Source organism: Episyrphus balteatus, chromosome 1, assembly GCF_945859705.1.
Source record: "Episyrphus balteatus chromosome 1, idEpiBalt1.1, whole genome shotgun sequence".
NCBI lineage: Eukaryota > Metazoa > Arthropoda > Insecta > Diptera > Syrphidae > Episyrphus > Episyrphus balteatus.
This window is the reverse complement of record NC_079134.1, coordinates 136,370,950-136,395,107: the sequence shown is the minus strand read 5'-3', so window position 1 is coordinate 136,395,107 and position 24,158 is coordinate 136,370,950. Positions and strand designations below refer to the sequence as shown.

At 29.1% G+C, this 24,158-nt stretch overlaps 2 protein-coding genes across 6 annotated transcripts in view; one reads left to right on the top strand and one right to left on the bottom strand.

Moving 5' to 3' along the window:
• The window catches only part of LOC129921025 (sodium channel protein 60E), a 264,152-nt gene that overhangs the window by 86,753 nt on the left and 153,241 nt on the right, over positions 1-24,158 (bottom strand). The window lies entirely within an intron of this gene.
• LOC129921030 (mitochondrial thiamine pyrophosphate carrier) overlaps positions 1-24,158 on the top strand; it is a 138,051-nt gene that overhangs the window by 73,069 nt on the left and 40,824 nt on the right. Inside the window, exon 4 of one of the 3 annotated variants that reach the window (XM_056002652.1) lies at positions 20,373-20,438. The exons of the other annotated variants lie outside the window; for them this stretch is intronic. The gene's annotated coding sequence lies outside the window, so the exon portion shown is untranslated. The remainder of the gene's footprint in view (positions 1-20,372; positions 20,439-24,158) is intronic. 3 annotated transcript variants of the gene reach the window in all.

The window sequence follows — 24,158 nt, the reverse complement described above, 5'->3', positions numbered from 1 at the left end:
TATAATTTAATGCCTCTTCACAAAAAATCCACAAAAATTAACGTTTTTTCGCACTTACAACTAAATATAACCCCTTAATCTGTACATTATTTTATATTGCCTGATTCTGGTGCTGAAATAATGATATAACAACTCAATTTAAAAGTTCAATTGACCTCAACTCCATATGCGTTTTGCCTAGGCATGACAGTGGGCTCATCAGTTAGATGCTGTCATACCCTTACTTACCAGCAAAATTTTAGCCCATGAAATACAGACACTTATAAAAATCACAACCTGAATAGATTGTGAAATTTTTGAGGGAACATGGTTACATTATGATAACGTCTTATAAATCGATAAACCATGGCAGCCACCACAAAAAAGTGACGCTATTTTCTCCCATTCCACTCTCGCACTTTCGCAGTGCGGCAAAAAATTTCAATTCAAAATTAAAAATGTTTTTGAAAGATAATAACCTAAAGCTTTAAAAAAATTTTAAAAAATTCCTTCATTTAATAGGGTAAACAGGGGTAAAACGGAAAGATGAAGTTTGGGCTAAAATCTAAACGCGAAGTCGTGGAGAGTTTATTTTTTTTTGCTATAAATATTTAAACTAATTTAAGAATAACTGAATTTAAGAAAAAATTCTAAAAAATTTTGAAACTCAGCTATAACGTTTTGGTTGAACGTTGTACACGTGTTGGGGCTATGACAAAATGATGATTTTGGGTAGGGGAATTTTTTTTTTGGCAATTCTAAAGGTGCCAGGTGAAAGATGAGGGAAAAAAAATTAGGCGTTTGATACGGATTTTTTTCCAACACTTTGCGTTTCGAAATATGAATTTTTTAAGGGGTATTTTTTGATTTTTAGCTTTTTTTTTGGAGCGTTCAAACTTATAGAACATGTAGGTTTTTGCATTATGCATACATGTGCAAAAAATTGGAATCGTTTAGTGAGTTTTGACTGAATAACGGAAGAAACAAGTTTTTAAAAAACACGTTTTTTGACCGTTTTTAACCAATTTTCATAGTTTTTTATTTTTATCTTTTTTTCTTTAATAGATACAGGAATAAAATATATGGAATAATGATAGACCATGACCACATGACTATATGTGTGCGAAGTTTCAATCATTTTCGTAAACACAATTTTGAGATAACGGTAAAATAAAATTTTAGAATTCAATAGGTTATAACTTTTGACCAAGAGCAGATAGAAATTTTATTAAACTTTTATGAGCATTCTGATACAATTACCTTTCATTTAGTATATCACACATAACAATAGACTAACTACAAGCTACACAATGTTAATTGAAGAAACTTGCGAAAAACCTCAAAACACCAGTAGAGATCTGTTCGTAAACCGGCTTTACAGACAACTTCTTTTTAATTTTACTTTCTTTTTCGATTTTTTTTTGACGAATTGATATTGTCAAGTGAAGATATTAATAAATTAAATACTTCTTTCTATTTCGCATATTTCTTACAAAATCCTTTATAGAACTTTCTTAATATCCAAATCTGGTTAACATTACTCTAGATACCTAATTCAAATGACGTAAAAAACAATGACAAAAGCAATCAAAAAGATTACCTAATAGAAAAAAAAAAAAACAGAATCACTCTTCCCAACAAATTCTTACTACTTATAACAATAAATAGCCTCTTTTATATGAATCAAAATAAAGTTCTTACATGAAACCTCAAGCTATAGGATAAGTAATCACAATATCAATTTTCTGAAGAAAAAAAAAAAAATGAGAAACAACATGAAACGCCTTGGTGATTTGTTAAGCCTACACAGTAGCTATATAAAAAGTACCTAATATCTGGTGTCATTCATATCTGGCTTAGAAACAAATGTCCTTAAGCTACACAAAGTGACTCTCTATACAAATGACTGTTGCGCGTTTTTTTCCTTCTTACGAAAGAGAATTGACCCTTCCAATCTTGTTGGGGCCTACAGCTTATGCGTGGCAGTTCATTAATTTAATGACCCATTCGCATCTATTCAACAAAATACAAAAAAAAAAAAAAAAACATAGCATTTTCATTCAGAAAAACATTATTTAACTCTTGAAGGATACTTTTTTGCACGATATAGTGAGTGGGGTTGTGTGAAAATGAAATTAGGACAACATACATTATTCCTGTTTCATAAAATATGCGTGTGACACGCAAAAATTCCTTCGATACTCACTGTATTACATTCTTCAACACTGGCCCTATGTTGTAAATTTGTACACACAAGTTTCAACATAAACTTTGACGAGATGTTTTTACTAAGAGAATTTGTAAGGAAACCACAAGTCAACAGAGTCAAAAAACACTCTGTATAATGTGTAGCTATAAAAAATAACAATGTTTGCTTCAACTTTGAAATAAATTTGATTTCATGTTTTTTTTTTTTTGTTTGGTTGTGTTTTTGTGTTCACTTCCTGTTTGGTTAAAGTTTTCAAAATAGCAGTAAATAAAAGCAATAATTGTCTTTTGAAACTTTGGCTGAAAATGAGGTTATATTAAAATTGATCGTTTTATGTTCTTAAAGAGTCTTCCATCAAAAATACTGGGCACAAAAAGTTATTTACAAGTTACGCGTTGACGTTAGTGTTTGATTTGTAGCTTTCTGAATTGAATATTATAAAGCAAAATTTTTAAAATTTCAAAAAGGATTTTTTTTTTATTATATATCACATTTCCTGTCTAAAAAAAGAGATTGGTTATAAAATCATATTGCAAATGTATGGCGTTTCCTATTCAAAAACACTGTCTCTTGCTCTCTATCTATCTATAGAGAACAACAAGACAAAATGCCTCCGTACGGAAGTTTCATTTCAAACAGCATATCCTGTATGTGCCTGCAGCTTGTCTCGTGCAGACAGACGTTATAACATAACACAACCACCCGACAGGAAGGAAACCTTTGTATAATAATGAGTTGATTCAAAGGACATTGCCATTTAGACTTTTCTGTCTCTCTTTTTCTCTGATGTCAACATCAAAGAGGAAACAAAACGTTTAAGTCATCGTTCAGTTTATCATTTGACTTCATTTTGCTTTTTATTTTTCATTTTTATAAAAAGCACGGTACCTAACCTATAACGCATAGTGATATCTTTATTATTGTGTTTTCTTTTTGAAAAAAAAAAAAAACATGAGTGAACCTAGGAAAATGTTATATAGGTAGTGCAATATCATGAAGATGGTTTCTTTTGAAAAGGGGAAGTCGATTTCGAGACTCGATGTCACTTAAGTAATGAATAGAGTTGGCTATAGAAAAGGAGGTTACCCTACAAAAGGTTATGAATTTTTATAAGGAAAAAAATTGTGGCGTCCTTTGAGTTCATTGTTTATGGAAATCTCTTAAAAGTCGTTGGTAAACTTAACTACGTGCATTGTTGATTAAGTGAACTGTTTACATACTCGTCTACCTGATACCTAACAAATGCAATAAAATGAGCAGGAGTGATTCTGACTTGGAGTTATTTTTTTATGAAGCTGCGAAAAGCTCTGAGAGTTATGATTTAATAAAAGAAAATGTAATCCACTAAAAAGACAAAAAAATGAATGAGATTAGAAGATTTTGAGGGGTGATTCTTGAGTATATTCTAATACACTTAGGAGCAAAAAAATGGAATCAAACTTTTGCGTTTTTTTAAAACGTTAATTGGCCAGGATGTAATTGACATACATGAATGTTAATTGCACCATTAAAAAGCTTGAAACAAAGGCTTTAAATCAATACTAGGAACTTTAAAACCCGTTCACTTTATAAGGATCCAATCAACATAAATGAAGCATGTAAGCAAAAAAAGACTGAAACTGAAACAGAGAGTATATGGAAAATTTAACATTTTAAAAAAATGAAGTGCAATTTATTGACAGATAACGTCAATATTAACGGTAGGAAAAAAAAAAACTGAAATTGAAGCAGAGAATATCAAGAAAATTTAACATTTAGAAAAAAATGAAGTGCAATTTATTGACAGATAGCTATGATACTATCGTATGCATTTTGAAGTTTTTACCAACAATTAAAAGTAAAAAATTCAAGCTTTTAAATGAGACCATAAAACTTGAAGAAACATTATTTTATCCATTGCAATTTTTGTTTTAAATAAAAATTATCTTTTTTGATTCCGTTTTTTTGCTCTTAAGTGTATAAGAAAAAAATTGCTCTACAGTAACTCTCTATCTGCAGAGTTGATACCTTTTAGCGATGATTTAAGAAAACGCTTACTTTTGTATGCCTTTACTGATGTTAATGTAAATAACTCGGTTAATACTTTTGATAAAAACTTCATAAATGTCTTGAAGAAATACTATTCTTTGTACCTGTATTTAAAAAATGTTAATATCTTTTTTCATTGCTCAGATATTAATTTTTAAATGGAATTATTTTTTTCTTACCCATTTTTGACTTTGGGGCCGATTGTTTTCGATAAATGTGTTATAAACAAACATAGTGTTTTATAAATTTATTCTTATGAAAAAATGTTGTTTACAAGTTTGCCAGAAAACTCATAGATTTTATGATACATATTTAGAAAAACCTGCACCAGGTAAAATCTCTCTAAAAAATGTGTTTTTTTTTTGCCTTAGTCAAAAATGGATACGAATTAAAAATTTATTTTTGTAGTTTAAGTTTATTTCTGTTTAAGACGTAGTAACAACAATTCGTCGGCGTAAAGCAAAATTGTTCTAAGTCACAAAAAGCAAATTTTACAGGGGACGATTTTCAAGTTTCAAATTGGTTTAAAGCTATAATTTTCTGTTCGTTTGCCATTGAAGTTATATTTTTTATAAAGTTTGTTCTTTTCTCTTGAATAAAATATACAAGTTTAGCAGGTGCATTTAATTTTTAAATAGTTTTTAAAACTTTAAACCCAATATTGGACATAGAACAATTCCTATCCCAGTACGTTTTTTCCTTAAATAAAAAGGAGACTTAGAACAAAATATGATGGGACTTAGAACAATCAAGAATACTGGGGCTCATTTTCAAAAGGCTACTTCCCTGTTTTTATTTTTTTGTGTACCATTAAATTATATTATCTGCGAAATGAAATCTTTTTGACAAAAACGGTTTTCTAATTCGGAAAGACCACCCTCAAATTAGTAAAACTGCATCATTAACTCATTTTCGGTAAAAAGTGGACTTAGAACAATTTTGCTTTACGCTAACGAATTGAAGGGTCCAGGTGAAAAACAGCACAAGTCCATTCCAACTCATTTCGAGAAAAACGCATTTTTAAATTTTGTTCTCCATACAATTTAGTACTAAAAGCACATAATTAATTTATTTTTTCAGCAAGGCTTAAATTTGTTTTAAAAAAGCAAGGATGTCATCAGATAGTGCTCAGTTAATACTACAATACCTCATCATTAGTTCATTTTTTCTTTTTGTGTGCTTGATAGAGCCCGTAGACAAGATCCTCATCAAAATATTTTGATTTAATTCTATATCTAAAAAAATGGCCTCATAAGTCAACACATACCTATTTCAAATGATAAAAAACTTTAACTCTCTTGGGGCGCCATCTAGTGTCAAAATAAAAATCTGAAAAAATTAGAGGATTTTTTTTTATTATTTAGAAACAGCTTTTCCACTTAGGAACTTGATTCTCGAAAAAATCCTAAATAACGTACGCCCTAATATACACATATAAAATAGGTAACTAAAAAATCAGCCAACACAATTTTAACAACAAATTTATTATTATTTGCACGAAATAGTATTAAATTATGTGTATACTAAAAAACTTCACTAGAGAAAAAATCTTAGATATCTTATTATTGAATTACCTCTAAAAATTCCGAAGGAAAAATGTTTTAAACAATTACTGGATAATAGCGATGAACAATTAAAAAACTTACCGCCCATTCAAAATGAGTTTAATGTTTTTGATTCTTACCTGAAAATAAATGAAAAAATAATATTATTAATTATTTAATTTTATGTAATTTGAGTTTTAAATTAATATTTAAGATATCCCAATAACAAACCTTACGTTGAAGGATATTTATAAAAAAATAAATACTGCAGAGATTAAAATTAACTTTATTTTCAATAGAATACTCCAAACTTTAACTACTATTTACTATATACCTAATATAACATTAAACACCATACAAAATAATGCATTTTCAATTTATCGTAAATAGAATGCAAAACGAAATGGTATATAAAGCCACCCACTACACCTTAAAATTTGAATTCAGGGGCAAAGGTTTTTTCAAAAATGTTTTTTGGAACTTTGAAAAAATTTATTTGGAACAAAAGAATTCATTTTTTTGTGTACGCGGGGAACATCGTTTCATATTATGTAGGTATATTTTAGAAACCTATAAAGGGCTAAAATCTGAAGTGGACCAAGTCAATATATATATGTATATTTGTTTTTGTTTTTTAATATAGAGGCAAAGTCTTAAAAAGTGGTTTGTTTCAATGATAACGATAAAAATACAAAGCCACTAAAATATTTTTCTGAAGGTTTATGACGAGCTCACATCGAATCCGAGTCAGAAAAAATTGATCAACTCATGTTTTTGAAAAATTACGGTTAGAAAATTCAGAAAAACGTTTTTTATTTACTTAATTCGGAAAAATTGTTCAAACATAATCGTAACGATATTTATAGCTGTTTTTTTTTTTTCTCTGAGACCTGTTCAAATCTTTTCCATAGTTCGTAAAAAAAACCGTTTTTTTTTTTATTTTCTAGCGTTAATTTTTCAAAAACGGGAGCTGACTAATTTTTTCTGACTTGGGATTCGTGTTTAGCACACCGAAAACTTTCAGAAAAGTATGTTTTTGTTTTTACAAAAAACACATGTTAAAAAACGATAGTGTTGCCATATCAGTGGTTTTGTACTTACGAAACAAACACGTTTCAGTTTCAATTTGTTTTTTTATACCGGTATCTACCACCTTACAATTCTTTGAGAATATTTAGAGAACAGAATTTTCCGCATTGGACACGGAAAGAATTATCCAGAATTTAGGGAAATAGTGGCTGGGGTAGGTACCATTCAAGTTCTTTACAAGAATCATAGAATCCGCAAGATCAAAGAAGAAATAAAAACTTTTGTGCAGAAGCATAAAAAAACGAAATTAAGTGCCGTTAGCGAAGGATTAAAACTTCCGATTTGTTGCAGTCAACCGTTTGAAAATCGCGGAATCAGTAGAAAACTTTTTTAACTCTTTCCGGGGCAGTAGTATGAAAATCGTACCACCTTCAAGCTTCAATGTGCAATGGTATTAAATTTATACTCCATTTCTATGTAAGTTGAAACCAATGTCTTCAAGAAAAAAAATTAACATAGAAATTTGGTATTATTTTAATACCATTTCACATTAAGGCTTGACAAAAATACTAAAAAAGGTGGTACGTTTTTGCCTTGAAAAGAGTTAAACCAATGTTCATTGGGCACTTTATTAACCAATTCTGAATTTCATGTACCCCGCAAAAAAAAACATCTTTTGATCTTTCATCGTAACTCTTGCTCAATATCTTTTTCAAAAATAGTTTTCTGTTAACTTACAAATACAACGTGATTCATAAATACAAATTTTAACAGTTAGTATGTAGGTATACCTACTTTATGTACAGCATTTTGTCAAGTGCAAATCCCTACACATTTTCATATTTTCTTTTAAAAAAGTTAAAAAAAATGCATTTAATTAAAAAAATAAATAAAAATAAAACAATTATTTTTTTCATAAAATTGATGCGTGCGACCCTAAAAAATCACTTTAAAATCTGAAAACTTAAGTAGTTTTGGTTTTCTTAGAGGAACAACATAAATAAGAAGAAGAACAAAAAAACGAAAAATAGGATATTTTGGTCCACCGTAATGTATAATGATTTTTTGTAGATACATTTTAACTGTACTATTAAAAAACATTTAATAACAGATGACATCAAATGAAATCGTATTTTTATAATTTAAACTCAAGAGTCATAGCAATATTATTTAATAGTTTAACATTTTTTTCAAAATCATCTACGCATTTAAATATATATTAATGTTAGGTTATGGTTTTAGTCAATTGAATACATATTTATGAATTTATTAAAAAAATCCAACATTTTTAAAAGAATTTAACTGGAAAGTTTTCCAAGTATTTGCACCCTCATCATCAGACATTAAATAATTCCATCACATAAATTTACCAATAGACCCTTAACCAACAAAACAAACCACGAACCGAGCAGAGCATATACGAGGCCAACAGAACATTTAATCCGGATCGCATTGCTAATTGAGGTATCCTATATTCAACACCTAATCCCGACATGGTCAACGCAAATGGCTTTTGCCATTCGTGACCATATGGACCGGTGAACGGGAGGGCGACGACGACGGCAGCGTTACCAAATAGTTTTCGATATTGGTGCTAGATATTGCTCTGCCCCAATGCGATGCAATGGTGGTAGTGGTGATGATGATGGTCGAAATATGTGTTTCCGGGGCAAACTCATTGAACGGCGCATTTCCTCCACCATGTGATGCCTCTTGCACTCTATTTAGTTATTAAAAATTCATGTCAGAAACAGCATGATGATTGCACCACCACATATACGGGTATTTATGGTCAAAAAAACCCAATGGTAATGCAATGGATTGCATTGAATTCCGTTGGACTCTGCCATTTCTACCCCAACCAACATACCTTCGCTATACCCCGCACATAGAATTTTTAATGTTAACGATGTGTGGTAAATACTAGCTGATGGCCTTGTATATGCTCTGTTTGAGTACGAAAATAAGGTTTGTTTGTTTCGTATAAAAATAAAAAGAATTCAAGTTGTAATGTTATTTTTACTTGCGATATAGGTACTATAGGGCAAGTTTAGGATTCGTAAAAAAAATCGAACTCGAGATAACAATTTTACATGACATTAGGATGATGTAGAATGCCAAAAAAGTGGGTCCGGCAATTCTGTCTGTCTGTCTGTCTGTCTGTGTGTCTGTCTCTATCTGGAGCTGCAGCCTAAACGAGTGAAGTGATTTTCTTCAAACTTGGTAGTTAGCAGTTTTTGGTGATTCCCTAGAGGGCAAATTGAAATTTTTTTTTTATGACCAAAACTAACGGTACCTGTCATATAACGGAAATAGAAAAGTTAATTTTTTTCAAAAACGGCTCTAACGATTTTGATTAAAATTTTTGTGTGTAGTACTACACATAAGGGCCAACTTTTTAAATAAAAAAAATATTTTTTGTACCGTTATTAACGGTACCTGTCATAGAACGGTTTTTTTCGTTTCTGAATATCTCGTACAAAATTAACCCGATTTAAATGAAAATTTTTATACAAAAGTGTGTAAGTAAAGATAATATTAAAATTTTAGAAAATTTTCAAAAAACGCATTTTTGGTTTTTTAAAAAATATTTCAAAATTATTTTTTGAAAAATCAATTTTTTGAAAACGGATCAATGAAAAATTTTGAAATTTAGTTTTTATGTGTAAATTAATTATTTCTTCAAAATGGCATACCAACTTTTTTTTTGAAAAATGTTAAAAAAATTTTATATATAAAAAATTATTTTTTTAAAAAACGGCTCCTACAATTTTCAAAATTTTTTTTCTAAAAATACCTTTTTATACGAGAAATAAAATGGCATATTTGTTTTTTTTTTTAAGATATTTTAAAACGGAGTTTTATTAATTATAAAAACAGATTTAATTTTTTTATACTACTTATGAAATTTCTTCAAAATATCAAATTTTAAATTTCTTGAATAAAAAGCTTTAACATTATAGTTACTTTAAGCATAAGAGCAAGTACGTGCGACCCCAGTCGTGCAATTTATTTAAAACAAATTGAATTTCAACTGCGGCGTGTTGAAAATGATGAGAATAAAGTAATACACAAAGGTCCTTTCATTTTGTATTTATTGCGAACGAAATGTTTTTTTTTTTTGGGTCAATTGAATCAGATTAGTCCCACGCCTATCTTTTTCAAGTGAAAGCTTTTAAGTGGTTTATGTTTTGGGTAAAGTGATGGTAGAATCTAATAAATTGTATTTTCAAAAATTTATTGAGTGAGCTTGAAGGACTTTATGATTCTGAGAAGAGCCTTAGCTCCAATTTCTGATACATTTGATTATCTACTTGATGATTTTTAAATCATGGTCTCAGGCATGTTTCTAGGCCTTTTCTTAGGCAGAATTTAATATTCGATATTTTTTTTTTTTTTTCAAACCTAAAAAATGGAAAAAAATTAGATCCGCCATTTTATCGTAAGCGACAATTGAGTTTCAAAAAAACCACCATTAATTTTGTTCTCGACTTCAGGGCTCAATATCACAGAAGTCGCACTGAGATTGTTATTCTTCACGCATTTTGGTTTGATAATATTTTTCCAATTTATCAATTTTATTATAATAATGTGTCTACGTTGTAAGAATGAAAGGTGGGTAAATCTGCCTACAAACTGAATTCTAAATTACCTTATCAACACATCTGTCACGTAACATATTGAATTTCTTGAATTTAATCTTTGGAATATTTGGCAATCCTATTTGAAAAGTATTTTTCCAACATCCCACACTTTTACTCTCGACTGGTATTTGTACATAGAATATAAGCAAAAGCTAAAGTTTTCCTTACTCTCTCACACTCCCTTATCGATTTTGAAGGATATAATTTTTGTATATATGGAATATAAATTAATAGCTCTTGAAACAACAACCACTCAGTGGAAACAAAGTACTTAGTTACCTTGCCTCAGCTAAATTTTATGGTTGAACCTAAAATATTCTTTGTCAAACCACACAATCATATATGAAGTTTTGAACGTTATACCTACCACAAACAGCAAAATACCACACAATCCCACAAAGTAGTACCTCAAGTTTCAAGTAAACATAACATAACATTCTTTGATTTTCACGTAAAGCATTCTATGTTGGAGAGCTTAAACAAAACTTCATGGTACCATATTATTTTAGGGTGACCATGTTGTATTTTTTTTGTCTAATTAATTAAGCCCATTCAAGGAAAGAGTTTTTTTTTATAAAACAAATTCATCAAATTAAAAAGGTATTGAATTAGCTTTGTAGGAATTTAAATTTAAAAAAAGGTGTAAGCAAAATACAATAAATGTCATTTAAACACTTAAAATTAGACTATCCGTTTTTCAGCAAATCCTGGCCAATTGATTAATATTAATACTACACGGTTAAAAATTTTGGTTCAGATTCTACGAAAATTTGGGCAACACCAAATTTTATTCAAATTTAATACTTTGATTGTATACAATTTAAAGTCTAATACAAAATTTATTCGTATTTGTTATTTTTGTATTAAAAATCAAGGGCCTATTCTAGGCCAGTCATTATGTCTGAAAAAACGGCCTAGAAATGCAAAATGACCGAGAAAGCTAAATTTTGGATATGTTGTAGGGGATGCTTAAAAAAGCTTAACTTAAAGTTTTCGACCAAGATTTCCTATGAGCTTTTTCCACAATAACTTTTTTGACAATAACTCGGCTATCCTTCGAGTCACCTTGTTCTACAATTCATGCATACACATTTTTTGCGTATCATGAACCGTTTTCGAGATCTCGATCAAAAAAAGTCAAAAATTTACGATATGCGATTTGTTTTTTGACATTATCTATTTTTTGGTGATGAATATCCAAAAAAATATTAAATCAAATTTGTAGACCCTGTTCAGACCTACAATTTCGTATTTTTATTTTTGACAAAAATTACGACCTCCAGTCGCCAGCAAAGTCGTTAAGTCCGCATCCACCGGCAAGCAAGCCGCTCGTTCGGTTGTGAAAAAAACAATCATTAGGTAATGTTTTTTTTAATGTCAAAAAAAAAAAAAATAAGAAATTTTAGGTCTGAACAGGGTCTACAAATTTGAGTTTAATATTTTTTTGGATATTCATCACCAAAAAATAGATAATGTCAAAAAACAAATCGCATATCGTAAATTTTTGATTTTTTTATCGATATCTCGAAAACGGTTCATGATACGCAAAAAATGTGTAAGCATGAATTGTAGAACATGGTAAAAGTTACATAGGAAGTCTTGGTCGAAAACTTCAAGTTAAGTTTTTTAAGCATCCCCTACAACATATCCAAAATTTAGCTTTCTCGTTCATTTTGCATTTCCAAATGATTATAATGACTGGAGTATTCCTAAATTCAAAGTTTCAGTTTATTATAATGATATTTCTTTATCTTTATCTTTTATCTTTTTATTATTTTTCATTATTTTAAGTATTTTTTTTTCATAATACCTACATAAATAGTATAATTATCTCTTTTGTTTTTTTTTCAATAACTTTGAGAAGCGAAATCTTATGAATTTTGTCAGTATTTCATACATTTTACTTCGAAAAATCACAAAGCGCCTTCAAAAAATGGTGCAAATTCAGATTTTTTTATTTTCTATCAGAAAAAAGGTTACCAAATGCATTTTTTCTGAACCAGAATAGTTTTATATAGGTACTTTTTCAGAAAGCGATAACCCTAAATCCAGGCACAAAAAAATGTATTTCTTTTTTAAAATGGCTTCCCATTTTCGTTTAGGTTTTGAATACAGTTTGATTAAAATTTTATTTTCTTGTATTAAAAAAAAGAAGACGAGTATTTAATTTCAATTCTTAACCAAATAAAGTTTTCATTTAGGCACAAAGAAATTAGTTTTTAGATCAAATTTTTAACCGTGCAGTGATCAGACAAAATAGCCCAAAAAAATGTTACCTTTGACAAAATTCACACAAGGCTGAAAATTGGTACAGTCTTTTAATTCATCATTCATAATATTGGATTAAAAAAGGCACTCCAAATCCAAATTCAAAAGTTGAAAATCGTTCCCATTAAAAAAAAAGGACACTTAACCAAATTTTAAGAAAATTTCATTAAACTATAAATTTTTTTTTTAGAAAGTCTTTCATAATATTAACTGAAGATTTTTTTTCAGATGGTTCTAAGTAATCTACCGCTTACGAGGAATGTACGAAAAATCGTTATTTTCGGCATTAATTTTTTTTTAATAGAAGAAAAAACTTCTTAAACTACTTTTTGAAGGTTTCTACACTGAAAAAAAAAACGCAAAGTATAATGCATTTTATTGAAAAAAACTTACATGAAACATTTTTAAATTAAAGTTGAAACAATGTAAAAAAGTTTGTCAGGCAGTTTATCACACTAATTTTCAACAGTGAGATAGACTGATGGTAAAGCACTCGCCTAGTGACCCTAGAGTTTTGGGATCGATCCTCAGTGGCTGCAAACGTTTGTTTTATTTAAACTGGTGCATTTTTCAAAGTTGAAACAACTTTAATTTTAAGATGGCTTATGAAAGTATTTGAAACTAACGTTGTTCTGCTTTGATTGCAAAATAATGGTATGAAAATAAATCGTAATTACGTATAAAAATAACGAAATGAAAAATAATATTTTGGCGAAAACATAACAGAACGAAATAGAAACTTGAAAAACAAAGGAAGACCAAATTCATGCAACGCTATCAGTAAAGTATTTATTTAAGTTTATTAAAAACATATTTTAATATATTTCTGTTGGGGCGTTTATTTCGTTTTTGACTTTCTAGAACCCTATATTTCTTTAAAAAGGGAATCGAAAAAAAGTTTTAATTTTCTCTTTCACGCATTCTTTTCACTCTTCGTTTCATTTGAAGAAAAAAAAATTGAGAAATCCTTTTGAGCATACGTAAAATTTTTGCGTTTACATAAAAAAAAGTTTCTATTAGGTACTTTTGTTTTAAAGGTTTCAATTCAACATTCAAAAAAGTTACAAAAAAAAATTATCAAATAAATTTGTTTGATGTTTAATTTCACTTTTTTACAAAAAAAAAAAGGATCGAATTGATCAGTGAACAAGAAAAAGAACAGAACCAAAATTTTCAATTTTCTCAAAGTTCAAGGATTACACTAGGCAAAATAAATATAATATCCAAATCTTCTCATATAATTAGAAACAAAAAACCTACCTATGATTGTCACCTTAATCACCATGAGTAACATAATTCTTCATCTGCACGACTATTACCACAATCATCTACACAATGCTGTGTTGCAGTGGTGGTGAAACCGAGAACGATTAATTAAAAATTATTCAATCCCAAGTTCCCCATACAATTATTATTATCCATACAAAGTTTTGTGGCACGCTGCTATAAGTTGGCAGTCTATCACGTAGTAGAGATATATCTACTCATATGCTTGTATATGCGTTTCACCATAATTACGTTCACATCCCAAGGGCCATTAAGTTCCATTTCAGTTGCAGGAAAAAGTTATTAATTTTTACAAATATCCTACTAGTTTAAATAGAACGTGAAAGGTATGATTATATGTGCAATGTGTATGCATGTAGACAAAAGGATATGCTCGCTCCTGCCTGAGTGAAATAGTAAGTAAAACACAACAACATCAACTACTACTCTACTGATGGCAGCACAGCATCATTCATCACTCTTCCCAAGAGAAAGATGATAATAATTATTATTGTTGGAAGTATTTTTTTTTTATAACTGTACCTATGCCAAAGCTGTTCTACAAAATAAATCCTCACACTCACAATTGCACCACACACGATATAATGTAGTGTGAATGGGCAGTACATTTGCATTTCCACTGCAAGTGGCCATTTCCATTTTGCCATGAATTGAAAAAAAAAAAAAAAAAAAAAATAAGAATAACAAAAAAAAAAATGTGGAAATGAAAATGGAGCGGATGTGAGTTGTTGTTTTGTTTTATTTTTTGCCAAATAAAAAAAAGTTTTTATGCGAGATTTATATTGCACTAGATTGAGTTTTTGATTGAAGAATGGAAAAGGAAAAAAAAATATAAACTTTATGATTATTGTACTCGCATTCGCTTTGTATATCCTTTTTAGAAAGGATTTATATATAATACTCTGCAGCTTACTGATTTTTTAAATAGGAAGCTGTATTTATTATTTATTCAGTAAATTTTATGAAAAACAAAAGTTTTTTATAGTTTTTATGTTAATTGCTAAATGGGCAATTGTTTGAAAATGTTACGAAACTTTTCTCCAGGATTTAATGACCCCTTACGACGAAAATTCGAAAATTCATCGTCAGAGCGTTTGAAAAATTGTTATTCTAGTAGTTTTTGTAACTTTAATGAGGGGTCGGTTAAATGTGATGTTAAACATTCATCGCACAATTTAGACCTTAAAAAATCCCTAAAATATTTTCAAAAAGGTTTTGTCCTTTATTTTTGAATGAAATTGCAATGTCGAATTTTTTTTTTGTTTCTCAATATTGCAATAAAACATACAATTTATCAAGCTTTTCTTATTTTGTTAGTCCTCTTATTATAGTGGAATCCATTGTGAGAGTTGACAAATAAAATAAAAAAATAAAAAATAATACCCATCTCAAAATCCTAATTCCTATAATAAAGGGAAGAATTTCTGTAAAGCATTTCATACTTGTACAAAACAATGTTAACTGCATGTGACATGAATTGGGTGCTATAAATTTTCCAAACAGGACACCATCCCGAATGGACATTGTTCACGTTGCCGTCGTCGTCGTCATCCATCGCGTCAGTCGTTGTGATTTAAAGCCAACCAATTTTAATTAAAATCTTTTTGTGCCTGGGAAATTTTTTGTATATGGATGGTCTCTGGTCTGGTTTGATAATAAAATACAAGGAATTCCTTCTAATTGGAATGTCTACAACAGAAAAGTAAATAAATTGATATTACTTTGTTTAAAATAGCTATAACAACAAGGATTTCTCCCACATAGCGAGAAGGATTAATCGATTAACGATAATTACCCAGGATTGGCATGAATCCAAGAAAAAAAAAATCACTATACAATATTATATGACAGTAAAAAATAAAATGCACGACTGGGTCGCACGAACTTGCTCTTAGAGTTAAAGTTGCTTAAATTTTTAAGACTTTTTATATAGAAATTTGGAAAAAAAAAATAAAATTCGTTTAAAAAAAAAAATAAAATAAAATCTGAAATTAAATTGCCCTCCAAAACAAGTATGCAGTTTTGATTGATATATTAACATGCATTTTTAGAAAAAAAATTTTCAAAATCGTTAGAGCCGTTTTTTAAAAAACTAATTTTTTATAAATAATTTTTTGGAAAAAAAGTTTTAAAATAAAACTGGTATGCCATTTTGTAGAAATCACTAATCAACATCTAAAAACAAAATTTCAAAAAAATTCATTGTCCCGTTTTCGAAAATTTGATTTTTCAAAAATAAATTTTCAAAATTTTTTAAAAAATCCAAAAATTATTTTTGTGGAAATTTTATTTTTGGTTTATATTTAAATTATATAAATGCTTCTTCACAAAAAGTTTAGTTTAAATCAAATAAGCGGTTTCGAAGATAATCGGATTTGAAAAAACGGTTCTATGGCAGGTACCGTTAATAATGATTTTCAAAAAAAATTTTTTTCTTTGAAAGATAGACCTTAGCTTAAAACTACCATTTGAATTTTTTAAACAAAATCGTTGGAGCCGTTTTTGAGATATTTCAACTTTACTAAAATCGGTATATGACAAGTACCGTTACTTTTGGTCCAAAAAAATTAATTCCAAAAACCCCTCTGGAGAGTCGCCAAATAACGCTACATACCAAGTTTGACATTGATCGGTCTATACGTTTAGGCTGTAGCTCCTTATACAGACAGACAGACAGACAGACTGACAGACAGACAGACAGACAGACAGACAGACAGACAGACAGACAGACAGACGGACTTCCGGGACCCACTTTTTTGGCATTGTCTACCATCGTAATGTAATGGAAAAATGTTATCTCAACTTTTTTTTTTTGTACGAATGCATAACTTGATATATAGTACCTATATCGCAAGTAAAAACCTCTAACAAATTAATTTATATTATTGGAAGCCTGTGGATCTGAACTGGACTATTCTGACTTTTATGTTTTTGCTTTGTAAAATTTTCTGCAGTTTTAGACATTTTTTGTTATTAAAAATGCACTATTTGATAAAAGTTTCAATAAACATTAACAATGTTTTTTTTGTTTTTTAATATTTTGGTAGAAATTAAACTATTTTAATTTTTAGCAAGCGAATATCTGCCATTATAGCTAAAGTTACTTAACTCTCAGTATGAGTGCCAAAATCATAAAATATAGGTACACTGAGGAAAAAAATAAATTGAAGTTGAAACGGTTTCAAAGATGAAATACTTTGATTTATGTAACTTTAAGATACGAAACCACGAAACCATAAAAAATTAACCTATTTTCCACGTTGTTTTAAAATGTTCATCTTCAACGCAAAATCATTCCGAAATATAGTTAAATCAATGTGGTTTTCATTGATTTTACGTTGTTTTATGGTGGCTTTTTCCTCAGTGTACTATGTAATGTAATCGACACAGATGCTGTTTCGAAGATCTCTTCAAGTATTCGACATTTTTGGTTAAAAAAAAAGCCCTACTAAGTACCTATTCATACGTTTCGGAAAACGAACCAATTAGTAAGTTTCTGGGCAAAATCATGAAAATGAAAAATTTGAGTTCCACTCAGCTAATAGGAAAGGCTCTTGAAATGTATTCGTTGTGGTAAGAAAAATGTTCATTTATTTTTTTATTCCATCTAATTTCTCATATATTCAAAAGAAAAATACCTCTCTATACAACCACAATGGTTCAGGGACATAAGTCCCAGGGACGGAATTGTTTTTTTTTTGGGACTAATTTCGCACCCGAATCGAATCGGGAAATATGTCCCACAACAAAATTTTCGGGACTTATGTCTCACGTATTTTTTTTTTTTTTGACTAAAGACTAGAGACAACAGCTGACGAAATAGGTAATAGAAAATACATATATTGTTCCCTCGATATTTTTTTCCGTCTAAAAATCATATGGGTCTTATTTCGTTTTAATAAAGCGAAACGATTTCACTTGGACTTATTTCATATCACCAAAAAATAATCTTATGGATTACTTTGTACCTATATGAACATTTATAGTAAAAATATTAACATAAAATAGTTTTTATTTTATTCCGGACTTGTGTACCATTTTTGACTAAAAAATTCAGGACTGCTGTCTCAGTAGGGTGGGAAATAATTCCCGAATTCGATTCAGGACTTTTGGCCCAGTAAAGTGAGACATTAGTCCCGAAAAAAATTCGGGACCTGTCCCGGGGAATTATGTCCCTGCGCCGCACATAGGAGTATTTGCAGTAAAAACCTGGTCATAAGTCGATTTTCTGAAAATCAAAATTGACACCAAAAAGTTTCGCAAAGTAGGTGCTAAATAAACATGTCCCAATATGCTGCACTCATTTTTACTTGCTCTATAGGGCAAGTATTGGTTTCGTGTAGAAAAAAAATTCGAGGTTTTAATCAAAACCAACATTACAATGATGGAGAAGATAAAAAAAGTGGTTTTCGTCATGCCGTCCGTCGGTCTGTGCGTGTGTGCGTCTGTGCGTCCATCTGTACATCGAACTAGGGATTTATTTGAAACTTGGTACAGATGATTTTTGCGTAATACCCTAGGTCCGTTTTTTTTAGATTTTCAATATCTCTTTTCTAACGCATACCTCCTATATACCGTTTTCGAGGTATTGCAATTTTCTCGAAAACGGCTCTAACGATTTTTATTAAATTTGGTGTACGTTATACTCTTATTGATTCTAGCAAAACTGCGTTTTTAGTTTTTCTCAAAAAATTCGGAGAACGGAAATATGGCGTTGCCGTTTTTCAAAAATTGACATTTTTTAAGTTCATATATTTGATCAAAGCACAATCACTTTGAAGTGTAAAATGTATAAAAAAATTAAAAAAAAAAAAATTGAAAAATTTTTTTTTTTAATTTTGGATTTTTTTTTTCAACTTTCGATTTTTTTAAAATTTTTTTTTTCTCGACACTAAACAAAATCTTTAATTTCCAATAGATATTTAAGATAAAGATACTTTGAACTACAAGAGCAGTCGTGCATTTTATTTTGTTTTTCAATCGTGTCTTGTAAAAAAATGACTTCAAAGTTAAATGTTACATCTACCTCATTTTTATTTGAATGCGAAGTATTTTGGTAAGTGTTATTCTATATGCGATATCGAAGTGTTGTGATAGAAATCTAAAAAAAATTAAATGGATAATTCTTCTTCAGTTATTTATTAACGATATTAATAAAGTTTTGGAAATGTTAGATGGTGTTTTCTATTTTAATTCGGGCTTAGAACTAGTATCTAAAAACTTAATATTTTTGTTAAGTTATTATTTGAACTTTAATGATTTTGTTTTAGTATACCCCGTTATTCTGCGATGAATTGAAACTAATGAGTTAGTTTATATATTTCTTAACACAATTCAACAAAAATTGGGTGCTCTTAGGTGCTCTTTAGAGAATTGAGGGTCAATTAGTTTTTCACTTTCTGATACAAAATACTCCTTACTTTATGCAACGTTTTTTATTTTTAAATTAAATTTACTGATGTTATTAGTGTATTTTATTTTGGGTGATCTTAATTAAGGTTGGGGAAGAGAGAAAAGAAACTGAGAATTGCGTATTAGGGATGAGGAAAAAATTTTGAGAAAAATAATGTCGGCAGGCGGAGTACAGGCCATTAATGAATTTTTTTAGTTTTTGATAAAAACAACATATTGTATTTTATTGTAGGAATACTCATTTTAAACAGAAATAATAACAAAAACCACGAAAACTAATTATGGCCAGGTTTTTGATGACAATACTCCTATGTGCGCCGTTTGCAGTAGTATTATTTTAGAAGCTAAGAGCCAAATTTGAAAAATCTTGTACCAGACTTTAGACCTCAAGTACAAGTGTTTCATTTTAATTTTGTTGATACATTTTGGATTTCATGCTCATTAACGGGGTTAACGGAAAGTTATTATTTAAATTGAATGTTTTAATTTTTCAAAAAAAAAAAGTAATTTGGTATCTTTAAGCATTTTTTTACCCCCTTCTTTATAAACTTTGTATAACTTTATACAACTGTTTAAATTTGGAAAATGTGATCAAAAACATTGTTTATTGTTGTCTTATAGCTGATTGTCTTAACCGCGAATAATGTGATTATTATTTTTATTAAATAAAGCATATTTTCAAAAAAGTTATGTAATATAGACAAAAATCTAATAAATACGACTGTTATAATATACCTTAATATAACACAGAACTCTGATCCAAAATTTATTGAATTTCTCATATTTATTGTACATATTCAGTGATTAATAAATAAACCTCAAGACCACAAGATTTACCGGCCTATAAAACTAACCATGTCCCAGTGGGTTTATTAAATTTAATTCCGCGATTTAAATTTTTAATAATAAATGAAATATTTTTATTTATATATAAAGTTAATATAAATTAAATTCTTCTTTTTTTAATTTCAGGTTGGTGTAAAATCTCTTTTATGATATGAACTGAACCAAATATACAAAATTTAATAAAACAAGTAGGTAAGTGATATTTTCTTTAACTCCCATCGTCCCATTAAAGGATAAGAATTTCTTAATTTTACCTAACCTCATTTCAACCATTTCCACATCAACATTATAATAAAAAAAAAAAAAAATCATGAAATTTAAATCAAATTTAATGATAATTAAGTATTATAAAATTGATAAAAAGAAAATCCCTGTAATGAAAGAAAGTAATTTGCTTTTGATAGTAATTTTTTTTTGTCTAACTACAAACACAACACTATACAAAGTCGTTTATAATTTTCACAAAAAAAATATAAAAATAAAAAGAAGACAAGGATAAACTTTTCTTAAACAAAATTAAAACTTTCTTTTAAGCATCAACTTTCTCATTAAGAACAAAATAAGAAAAAAAAAAAAAATAACAAAAAAAAAGAGAACTATAATTTCTCATAGTAAAAATGTGTAAATTTTATAAATTCTTCAAACTACCACTTCTTTCCTACTCTCATCATTTAAATTGCTTAACAGTTTTCTTGTTTTTTTCACTGTTTACTCAGTATTTTTCTTTATTTTTGTGTCTTTTTCTCATCCTTAAAAGATGAACAACTTTTTCATAGAAACGAACAAAAATTCTGATTAAAATATGCACTTAGCCTTGTTGTCAGTGGTGTCCAATGTATTTGATGCGGGCCATAATTTTTTTTTAAATTATTTTGTGATTAAAAATTTATTTATTTTAGATCATTTTTATAATAATTTGGATAAATAATTTTTGATATAGGTACTTAATGAAGATATTCAAAATTAATACAAAAATAGTAGTATGAGTAGTTTTTTTTTTTCTGATCAAAGATACGCAAACTATAGGTTCGCCACCACTGTATTCTAAGAAAACTTAAACAACCAAATCAAAAGAAAAACAGAAAATAAGAAAGAAAAAAAAGTTCCACAGCAAAAACTTTCCTTCCCCATTAAACCCAGCAAAATATTTTCTTTGGGGAAGGAACAGGAAATGAAAACTAGCATCAAAACCAACGCATACCATTAAGTAGGTTAGCCCTACTCAACAGGGACAAAAATTCTCAACCCACTCTCTCTCTCTCAACTCTGTGACACCCACAAAACATCATACTTTTCTCCTCGTACCATTTTCTAAGCCTACACCTACACTTTTACTATACCAACCTACTCCTGCAGGCATGTTATTTATTGGTGTTTCTCAAGATCTAAAGAACTTGCAACAAAAGATTAAAGCAATAAATTTTGGCTCTGTGAAAGTTGAAAGTTTTGCAACACAACTGAATTAAGAAATGAAGAAAAGTATAGTGGAAGAGCGAGAATTGATGATTATATGGTTGTGAGTGAACTGATTAAATTTATTCTACTTCCCCAAAAATTGTAAGACATCATATACAAATATGATGGCCCAGAGGGACTCAACATAAAGTTTATTACTATGATCACTATATTTCTTAAGTATTATACATACCTTGGCTATAAAGCCAAAAGTGAAATGATTTATTATCATGACAGGATGTTTCATGAGCCTGGTGTAAGAAGGAAAAGGGTGAAATAGGAAAGGTGTACTACACAGAAGATGCTTTTGCTGGCATAAAACTACATATCGGATCTATCTTCCCAGCTTTGAGAAGAAGGATGGCATTTAAAATTCATGAGAGAGCTACTATTTTTGGCTGCTTTACAGGTGTTGATGAAGCATCTAATACCTGGAAAGCCCACTAGTTGCCTTAAAGGTTTTTGCACAAGCTGACATTATCAATTTTCACATAAATTCAATTTGATGACTGAAGTTTTTTATTTGCCAAAAATACAAAAATAACTTGAACTTTTCTTAAAGTCTTCAATCAATTTAATTGGTGAAAAGTTCAGGTTGTTGTTTTGCTGTTGTTAAGTTTTATATGAATAACACCAATCAAGCCTAGAGAGATATGTGTGTCTGTCGTGTATATAGATTGATGCCATCATATAAAAACAAAAAAAAATTGTTGCAGCCTTAACTTTTCTTCTTCCTTTGGGTGCTGACAATTTTTCTTCTTCTTCTTCTTTTTTTTTTACAAATTGGAAAACTTTTCTCTTTTTTTTTCTCCCATTCCTTATTTTTCATCTTCTTCTTGTTACTCTGAAAAATGTAGGTCATTCTATTCACAGGCATATATGTTTGTGCGAATTCAAAAAAGCCCACACACACATTTTTTTTTTTTCTTATCTCTCATTCGGAAACCATGACCATCCGTCTCCATCTGAATGTTCTATTTTCAAAACCATTGTCAAGCTGTGTGGGGATGGATTTTGCCTGTCCTGGAAGATAATTGAAAATTTTCTTCCCCCATACACACAACGAACGAGATTACCAAAAGAATTCATTTCAATTTGAAAACTTCTGAAGTGAGGGAATTATTTTTTTTCTTTCATTTTTGTTAAAAAAAAAAAAATAAAACATAAGGAAAAGCTATGATTGGAACGAAAAAATACAAGTTGAGGTTTTTTTTTTGGGGGCAATTAGAAAATTTGAAAAGTATTTGCAAGAATTCGTAAACAATTGATTTTAAAACCAAAAAATCTATCAAACGGAATAGAGTGGTGAAGGAGTTACTGTCAATATTTATTTATTTGAATTTATTGCATTTCGGCAATGCATGTTACATATTTCTGTTACATATTTCGTTTGTACAAAAAATAGTTCAGAAATGGAAGAAATACAGGGTGTCCGGTAGAAAATGGATAAGCCTGAAATGGCTGATAGTTGCACTTTTGACTGTTCTGAAACCGAATAGAAAAAATTTCTATCGCAACCAGTTTAGAAAATATTAGCTTTTTTTCGTTCAGTGTACTTAAAATTTCATCATCTTACGTTTTCTTTAACCACAACAACGACTGAATGAATTATATAAATTTCTTATTTTTATAATTTTCTACAATAATTGGCTCACTACATACGAATTTAAAAGTTTTTATAACTGTTGCATCTTTTCTTTAAAAAATTTTTAAATTTGTTTTTCGATGCAAAATGTGAAAAAAAAGTTTTATGAAAATTTTCAAACACCTGTGGTATAAAAAAAATCTATAGGAACGTAGGTGGCCAACTTTTTTAAAAATATGCGCGTCCAAAGGGGATTGCAGGATGGTAAAAGTTTTTATCAAATCTAGAGTTACTAGGAAGTTATCGGTACCAAAGTGCAAAAAAAATTCTATTAATTTAATAAATTATTTTAACTGTAAAATCTTAAGTTTTTCACATAGCTGCCACAAAAGCATGGATTCCATCAGTTTTTTTTTATCAGTCATATTTTACAATAATTCTTCTTACACATAACTATTAAGAAAGCGTTATAACCGTTGAACAATGGCTATAAAAAAAATAATTTAACTTTTTTTTAATGCAAAGTAGAAAAAAAAAAATTATCGATTGGTTGAGGAAGAAGTTATAGGATCAAAAAAACAGTTTTTTGAGAAAATCGATCTTCTGCAAAGCCGCCATCTTAGATTTAACGTATAAAATTAGTTTTAGTAAGTAACTTGGCCATTTCTTACTTTTCACAAAACAAAACTTCTACAACATTTATCTGAATACAATTTTCTAAGATCCATATTTTTTTCATTGAAAGTACTACAAGTTTTGGAATTTGTTCATTATGCGGTTTTAATCATTTCTTGGACCTTTTTAAGTGTTAAAACTTTTTACTGAAGCAAATAGTGATTATACCGAAAAATATTTTTTAGGTAGATATACCC